Consider the following 9299-nt stretch of genomic DNA (forward strand, 5'->3'; position numbering starts at 1 on the left):
AACTGTTTTAACAGACCCTCATCCACTGAGATTTGACCAGAGACTAACTGACCTAGGGGAAGGGAAACACTCAACTCTATCCCCTTCTAGATCCTGTCTCACCTAAGGGAGATGAAAAACTAAGAAGGTCACAGTCTAGAGGCTCAGGTTCAGTCCAAATTCTGAGTCTAAATCGCAGGACTATAGAATTCTTCCCCTCCCCACACACCTCACCAACACATCAATAGGGCTGTACAATAACAGGGGATTACAAGTGAAAGAACAATACTTCCCACACCTTACCTAAGAAGTCTCTATGGGAACCCAAAAACAATAGGAGAGAGAAAACAGTGGACAACAATGGAGATTTCTGTCTCTGGCATCTGCAGCTACAGCAAATAATAAACACAGCCTAACTTACCTCCAGGGAAACATAAACCCGCATGCTAAAGGCCTATTTACCTCAGTTCCAGTCACCCAGCATGTCCTGTCCACCTTTCAACAAAAAGAATGACAAGGCCTACTAAAATGTACAAAAAACAATTTGAAGAGACAGAGCAAGTTTCGGAACCAGACTCAAACACGGCAGACATGTTGGAAATGTCGGACTGGGAATTTAAAACAACTATGATTAATATTCTAAGGACCTCAATGGAAAAAGTGAACAGCATGCAAAAATACATGGGCAGAGAGATTTAAACTCTGAGAATGAATGATAAGGAAATGCTAGAAATCATAAACGTTGTAATAGAAATGAACAATGCTTTGGATGGGTGCATTACAGACCGGACACAGCCAAGGGAAGAATCAGTGAGATTAAGGAGAGGTCAACAGAAAGTTCCAAATATGAAATACAAAGAGGAAAAAAAAATGAAAAAGACAGAAGAGACTCTCTGGGACCATTATGAAAGTATAATAGACACATACCAGGAATATCAAAAGGAGAAGAAAGGTCAGAGAACTCAAGCAATATAAATGCCAACAAATCTACACCTAGATGTATCATATTCAAACTGCCAATAATCAAAAATAACACAAAAATCTTGAGAAAAGCCTGAGGAAAAAATAGCTTACCTCTAGAGGAGCCGAGGTAAGAATTACACTGGACTTCTCTTCAGACACCACGCAAGCAAGAAGAGGGTGGAGTAAAATATTCCAAGTGTCCAAAGGGGAAAAAACCACCAACCTGGAATTCTGTGTCAGGTTGAATTATGCTTCAGAAGTGAAGAAGAGAAGCCCAGACAGATTATGGAGTCACGTGTGTTGGGAATGTGGGTCTCTCCGCTAAGGACAGGAGCAGGGAGGTGAGGCAGCAAAGACAATCTGAGGCTGCTCCAGCATTTCTGTAAGTGGTGGAAGATAAGAATGACAAGCCTGGCCCTGAAGGCCAAAGCTGGGGCCTGGCAGTGGAAGTTGAGGCCCCTGGGCGGGCGACAAGAGCCCTTCCCCTGAGGTGAATGAAAGCCCAACTCCTTGGACACCCTCAGTGGCAATTCCTTAGGGGTTGAAGCCCCAGCTATTACTACAGCTCTAAGAAATCACCTCTCAGCCCACACACGCTGGTCTCCAGGGCAGGACACAACCCTGGAGGCCCAGCAGGACCTTCTCCTGTGTCCTCAGAAGCCCAGAAGATCAGTTCCCCCTCTCAGCAACTTTTAACTTTAATTTTTTTTTAATTTTCAAACGGGTAAATCACCTTTCTTATTAATCTCTCCAAATCTTGGAGGACCCCGTCGATGCTGCTGTCACATAACTCAAGATGGCTACTTACCTAACTTTTACCCAAAGATTTCCTGTCAGAGCCTACACTGAGGAGAAGCCAGAACTTTCTTCGGGTTCAGAAAGGCAGGGGAGTTGTAAGCTTCTTTTGTAATAAAGAATCGAACTCCATTTTTGATGCATGACTATTTTCCCCCAGCTTTATTGAAGTACAATTAGTATAAAAACCTGCATATAATTAATGAATATAATTAGGTGAGTTTATAATATGTGCACACTCATGTGATCATCCCCACAATCCAGGGAATAAATATATCTATCATGACCAAAAAAAAAAAAAAAAAAAAAGGAAGGATAAATAAAGCCTTTCTCAGATAAACAAAAATGGAGGGAATTTGTTATCAATAGGCCTGCCCTGCCAAAAATGTTAACAGTTCTTCAGAGAGAAGGAAAATGGTATAGATCAGAGACTTAGACCTACAGAAAAGAATACAACATAAAGTCTTTAATTTTCTTTTCCTTTTTTAAATTTTTTATTTATATATTTGAGAGAGAGTGACAGAGGGAGAGAGTGCACAGAGGGAGAGGCAGACTCCCCGCTAAGTGGAGAGCCTGATGTGGGACTCGATTCCAGGACCCCGAAATCATGACCTGAGCCGAAGGCAGATGGTTAGAACCAACCGACCCATCCAGGCACCCCAAATCTTTAATTTTCCTATTCTTAACTGATCTGACAGATAACAGTTTGTTTCAAACAAAAATAGCAACAATGTATTCAGTGATTATAGCTTAAAAATACATAAAATGAATGACAGCAATATTATAAAGCATGGATGGGAGGAATTTGAAATACTCCGCTAGAAGGTACTTGTAATATATGTGAAGCCATTATTTGAAAGTGGTCTTGGAATAGTTGTAAATGTATATTGTAAATTCTAGGGTGATCGCGGAAAGAAATTTTTTAAAAAATATAAATGCAATGCAAAAAGAGAAGAGGGGCATCTGGGTGGTACTCCTTTGAGCGTCCGACTCTTGATTTCAGCTCCAGTCGTGAGATCAGGCCCCACGTTGGGCTCCGTGCTCAGTTTAGAGTCTGCTTGAGATTCTCTCTCCCTCTCCTGTCTCTCCAGCTCATGCCCTCAATCTCTGCCTCAAATAAATAAATAAATCTTTAAAAAAAGAAAAAGAGAAGAGAAAATGAATCCTATACACTCAAAAGCAGAGAAGGCAAAATGAGTGGAAGACAAAAAAGAAAAAGAAAAAAGAACAAAGCAAGAAATAAAAAACAGTAACAAATAGGGTAGCTAGCAACCCAAATATATCAATAATCACTTTGAGCATCAATGGTCCAACAGATCAATTAGAAGACAAAGACTGTCAGAGTGGACCAAAAATCAAAATACAATTATATGTTGTTTATATGAAACTCACTTTAAATATAAAGATGCATAGAGGTAAAAAGTAAAGGTATAAAGAAAGATAGACCATGGTAGCCCTTATCAAAATAAAAGTGGAGTAGATATTTTTGTTTTGAGAGAGAAAGAGAGAGAGCCCTTGCGCATGTGCGAGCATGGTCACTCCCCCCTTGGTGGGGGAGGGGAGATGGAGAAGGAAAGAGAGAATCTTAAGCACGCCCCGCGACCGACTTGGGGTCCATCTCCTGACCTTGAGATCATGACCTGAACCAAAATCAAGAGTTGGGTGCTTAACCCACTGAGCCACCCAGGGGCCCCTGAAGTAGACATTTTTATTTCAGACAAAGCACACTTTAGAGCAAGGGAAATTATCTGGGATAAGGGAGTATTATATAATGATAAAGGGGTCGATTCTCCAAGAAGACACAGCAATTCTTCATACGTATGGCCCTAAGAACAGAACATCAACACATATTAGACCAAAAGTGACAGATCTGCAAAGGAGAAATAGATGAGTGCAAAACTGTAGTTGGAGCCTTCGACACATCTCTGTCAGAAGTGGACAGGTCCAGCAGGCAGGAAGTCACTAAGGATCTGGTTGAGTTCAACAACACCCTCAGTCAACTAGATATAATTGAGGTCTATAGACAACTTCATCCAACAACAGGTGACACGTGCTTCTCAAGCTTGCATAAGATGTTCACCAAGAGAGACCACACGCTGCACCATAAAACACATCTCAACAAATTTAACAAAATAAACATACTAACTACGCCCTCAGACCATAACAGAATTACACTGAAAATCTATCACAGAATGAGAGCTAGAAAAATCCCCAAATATTTGGAGATTAAATGATCACAATTTATTGTTGCCTTTCCACAGTAGGTCTTTTCTGGTTGTTCCTCTCATCAAACCCAGCATTTTTGTGCTCTTTAAGATTTTATTTTTGTCTCAGCCATCAATATTTGCGATAGTGTTTAGAATGTTCTAGAATGTTATAAGCCCATTGTAGGGCTGAGGGGCAGCTCAATTAAGGGAAACCTGGTCAGAGAATACGCTACAGTTTTCTGCCTCAGGGCTGGTCAACACATTAACTAGAAGGCTTTTTAAAATAAATAAATAAATTTTTACCGATTCCATGTCAAAAATTACAGCTTTTAGCTTTGAGGAATATTTTTATTTACTGAGGGTTTGGGTTTGGGTTTGATGAGAAAACAGTGTTTGCTCTTCAGCCTACTTTAGCTAGCTTAAGAGAGGCCAGAGTTTCTGCCAACAGGAGGGAATTAAAGCCCCTGGTAAGTCATCCGGGGCTTCTGGGCATCCTCCTTAGTGTGTGCAAGGTTTCCCTCTGAAAGATGCGTAAGAAGGTCTAAATGGTCCTCAGAGTTGGGAAAGCAGCCCTCAAGGCTCAAGCTCCACTTACCGTTTGGACTGTTCAGAATGGATGCCCATGACTTTTGGTTTGGGGAACATGTCTCTCAAAGTCATACTAAATACTTGGGGCTTGGCAAAATAAAATACCAAACTAATTTGCCTTTGATTTTTGAAACATGAGAATTTTGGTAGATATGAAATAATTATAATCTATGTGCTTTTGATTAATTTAAAAATCATTCATTCAAATGCTGTGTGCAAGACAGACTCTAGGTCCAAGAAGCCTGTTTAGCCTTTTGGTCTCTTATTAAACTTTCCAATTATCTTTTTTATTTTTTTATTTTTTTAATTTTGGTTGTTAGACCAAAAAGTTGGCCAAGGCTAAAAGGCTAAATTTAACTCAGACGTGAAGGGTTGGAATTGTGTAAAACCCAGACATTTAGGAACATTGTCTCTCTTGTCTGAGTTGCAGTGCCCACCCCACTTGGTGTTACGATGTCAGATCCTGGTCAGAGTGGTGGCCAGGGAGTCCGATCAGTTCCTTCACAGGGACTGGAGGCTGGGGGCAGCTTGTCCACCAAATTTCATTCATGTGTGGTTTCTGAGCAAAAAGCTAACTCGAAGAAACATCGGCAAGAGGGCTAGGGTTGGGACAATTGCTTTTCTCCCTAAAAATTGGGTGATAGCAATTCTTTCTTTTGCATCCCTATACCTCAGTTAGCAGCGGTTGACTTTTAATAAAAATGCCAACTATTTGCATCAGAGAAGTGATTGACAGGGTCCACATCTGTCCAGGGGCCGTCTTTATGATCCTTTACCCTTAGGCTCCCCCAAGCTTCTGCATTTAGCACGTCCCCTCCGCGTCTCTATTCTGTCCAATCTGCTTTGGCAGGTAGATGTCAGTGCCCGTGGCTTTTGCCTTTGTGCCCGCTCCCTCCCAGCTGTGTTTGCTGTATACCCCGCTGTGATCCTTGTGTTTTCTTATCGTAGTTTCTTCCTTTGCCTCTCTCTCCTCTGAAGTGTAAGGTCCTTGAGGCAGGCATTTACTTTTCCCTCTTGGGTCCTCAAGGGTCTTTCAACATGTTTGGTGTAAGTACGTAAGTGATCTTTTCTAGACAGTAACCTATGAAAAAAACGAAATGAAGGTTTACACCTTACGCGGGCCACTGTTTTCTTCACCAAGATCTCAGGTTTGACAGCCAAAATCTCCCAATGTATTTCTCCTTAAACTATCCGGAGCAGCAAGTCACTTCCCTGCTGCATGGTATTTAAGCACGTCCTTGGTGCCCCGGTGCTGCTGAGGCTGTGCCATAGAACGCACGTGTGACCTAGGTCAAGGGCCACAGAGTCCTGGCCGCATCTTCCTGGGAAACTCGACGGTGTCTGGAATTCCTAAGATAAAAACATCTCCTGTAACTTTCTCTCATTCTATGACCGCGCAGTTATAAGTTTTATTATTATTCCTGACATGATATTATTTTATTTATTTTATTTTATTATTATTCCTGACAGAATATTCTTGACTTCAGTAGCGGTCACCTAGCATTGATATTTGAATGGAAGGAACGAGCTTCACCATCTGAGGAAAAGGGGAAGGGTTTCTAGCTGGCCATCAGCTAGCCAATCTCTGCCAGTGGCTTTTTGCTTGGCTGGCTCCAAGTCGCCTCTTCCTTCCCTGAAACCACGGAACATCCTCTTGCAGGGCTGCTCTGAGCCATTTGGAGAAGGAAAGAAGAAAGGGTGAGTGAAAGCACATCCAGCTAGCTCCTCAAATGAGGCCTAATCCCATGTCAACCAGCTAGTGAGGCTGGTGGTTCACAAAACAGTGGTGCAGGGAGAGCCAAGGAGGAGGCGTCCGGCTCTTGGACGTTGCAACAGGTTATGGATGGACCGTTTCCTCTTGTCTGGGAATTTTAGCTAAAGCCTCAAGCTTAGCCTAATGGCTTTTTAAGTACCTCTGCATTCCAAGGGGAGGCACCAGGGTAACAGCGTCTAAACCATCCTAAATCACCCCATCATCTATAAAAGAGAACAGTGGGGTTTCAGTAGAGAGGAGGAGAAGCCGTTTCTTTGAAAAGAATCCAGAGGAATTCAGAGCACTGGGACATTTGTTTCTCTGCCTGTGTCCCTCGTGCTTTCATCTGAACAGTCTCTGGGGGTTGAATGATTGCGGGGCGCTGACGTATGCAGGTCTCCTGCCAGGGTAGAGAGAGCAGTCAGAGAGAGGGGCTCGTGCCCCTCAGGATTGGGAGTACCTGTGCAGATAGAGACTGGACTGGCCCCAGTGTTATGGAAGCGGAGTCAGAAGTGGGCTCCGTTGGTCCCAAGTGCAGAGGATAGCAGAGTCTGGTGTGGTGAGGGTATGTGAGATTTCCCCTGGACAGAGCAGGTGGGCGCTCAAACGTGCTCCAGAGGGCTTTCTGTGCAACAAGGGGCATAAACACAGGGACATCCTGAAGGGAACATGACTTACCGGACACTGAGTATGGGTGTGGGGGAGGGGAAGGGGCAGCTCAGAGGAACCTGTAAAAGATGGTACTACCGACAACATCATGGCATGCCAAGGCCAAGGGAGGAATACAGAGGGCCCCAGCTAAGAATGAAGTCCTTTGCCCCAGTCACTCTAACCACCCACCTTTCTCTCCCTTCCTCTACCACACCAGAAGCGGAGGGTGGTGATGGAAGTTAGGAAAGAGAAAGAACGGATTGTGTCTCCCCTCCCTACTGTGGGTGAAGAACGTTGGCTCAAACCCAACCTGAATTATGGAGAGGGATAAAGGTTTAAATTGAATGCACCATTAATTTATAAAAATTTAGTTTGTACTGGATTTCATAAAACCCAAAAGTAACTGGAGAGTGTCGGTATCTTCTTTCAGTGCTGCCAAAAGCATATGGAAGGGACGTTGACAAGACGGATTTGAAGGTAGTGATGGGAAAAAGCCACTTCCAGATTTTATACTACTGTGTTCAGCGTCTTTGGTAAGCCAGTGATAGCCATGTCAATGGCTCAGACCTGGACCCTGAGCTTGATTATGGGTCATCCTCAGAGAGGGGAGGATTAGGGGAGCCTGTGCAGTGTCCAGCTTACTGGGCTAACACGTGTGGTGTAGCAGACACTGTGGGTGACCTGCCCATCTCCCCTTGCCACTTCCTCTACGCAACCAAGACGACTCACCTCCATATCCAAAAAGTGTTTCCTTTTCTACAGAACATCCATCCCATTGATATCAGTAGAAGCTCTACAGTAAATAAAACTAGCATAGATTCATGGTCAAAAATGCAGGGAGATCGCTGAGCTAAATGGGTGATGGGGATTAAGGAGGGCACTTGTGATGAGCACGGGGTGTTATATGTAAGTCATGAATCACTAACTTCTACACCTGAAACCAATTTTACTATATATGTCAGTTAACTAGAATTTAAATAAAAACTTGAGATAATAAAAAAAAACCCTCAGGTTTTTTTTGGAGTCAGGTTTCTTAGAACTTTTCCATAGCTTACTTAGTATTGTGAATCTGTAAAAGAAGAATAAGTAGGCAGAGTTTCCCAAACTTATTTGGCCCGAAAATCTTTTTTTTTCGCAGAGAGAATCCAACGTGACCAGAATACCGTATTGCATACTTTGGGAAATCCTGCACTGGGGAATGTGAGTAGGGAAGAAAGATCCTTGCCCAGAAGGCTGTTGGGTTCTCCCTCCCTCCTTTCTGGGGTCTGCCTTTATTCAGCTAACATTATTTTTTACCTAGCAGGAGTTAAAGTCATTTTTAAGAGAATTAAGCCATAGACTCTAAGTGAAGTGCCCCAAGTCCCATAGCCGCTTAGTTGCAGAACGAAGAGCAGAACCCCAGCCGTGGATTCGTTCCCCCCTCCTACCTGGCCACCTGGTTAACGCTTCAGAGTTTTCACCACACGGTCCACACCCTCCATTCTGCAAGGGAGCTGAACAAAAGTAAAGGCGCATAGCTGGCGGAGAGTTCGTAGGTGTGCTGGGAGGCCCCAGATGAAATTCCAGTATGATGTGTTGCCTCAATATCTAGTGAGACCAGGAGGGCTCATTTAGCCCAAGTGCAAATTCTCGCGCCACTTCTGCTCCTGCAGATAAGGTCCTCTAGCCAAACCATGTTCCTTATCAGGGGAACCAGGCGGAGTGTCTACTTCGCCCTAAGGAGTGAGTTTCAGTTCTCTGCCAACCTGCAGAATTATTCAAACAGGCCAGTCACATCCCCCCCCGGGAGCGAGGGGGCACCTCAACCTCCGGATTCCGTAAAGCCTGCCTCCCACAGCCCCTGCTTGTTCACTCTGTTCCTGATACAGTCCCCATGTGGTGCTGTGTGGCGTGCAGTGCCCTCTTGCCGTGGGCTGTGGGTCTATGTGACTAAAGCTGCAGTCAAGCTCCTTCTGCCCAAAGTCCGATGTCAAGTGCTTGGCCATCCCTGCAGCTGGAGAGGGAGAACCCGTCCCCCACCAATGGGGTAGACAGGAGGTGATTAAAACAGCAGGCTTGTACAACGTGCAGTCAACATGTAAACTGTGGATAAGAAGTCATTTCTGGGGGCGCCTGGGTGGCACAGCGGTTAAGCGTCTGCCTTCGGCTCAGGGCGTGATCCCGGCGTTCTGGGATCGAGCCCCACATCAGGCTCCTTCGCTAGGAGCCTGCTTCTTCCTCTCCCACTCCCTCTACTTGTGTTCCCTCTCTCGCTGGCTGTCTCTATCTCTGTCGAATAAATAAATAAATAAATAAATCTTAAAAAAAAAAAAAGAAGTCATTTCTGCTCTAGGTAGAATTTGAAAAGAAAATGTGTTTGAGAA

The 9299-nt window shown here is 44.0% G+C and overlaps 1 long non-coding RNA gene across 1 annotated transcript in view; it reads right to left on the reverse strand.

The window, feature by feature from the left end:
• Window positions 1-9094, reverse strand: part of LOC103674588 — a 36061-nt gene extending 26967 nt beyond the window's left edge. The window contains exon 1 of the long non-coding RNA XR_005838646.1: window positions 8364-9094. This is a non-coding gene — a long non-coding RNA (uncharacterized LOC103674588). The remainder of the gene's footprint in view (window positions 1-8363) is intronic.
• Window positions 9095-9299: the final 205 nt, after the last annotated feature.

The sequence above is a fragment of the Ursus maritimus genome, unplaced genomic scaffold (genome assembly GCF_017311325.1).
Source record: "Ursus maritimus isolate PB19 unplaced genomic scaffold, ASM1731132v1 scaffold_3, whole genome shotgun sequence".
NCBI lineage: Eukaryota > Metazoa > Chordata > Mammalia > Carnivora > Ursidae > Ursus > Ursus maritimus.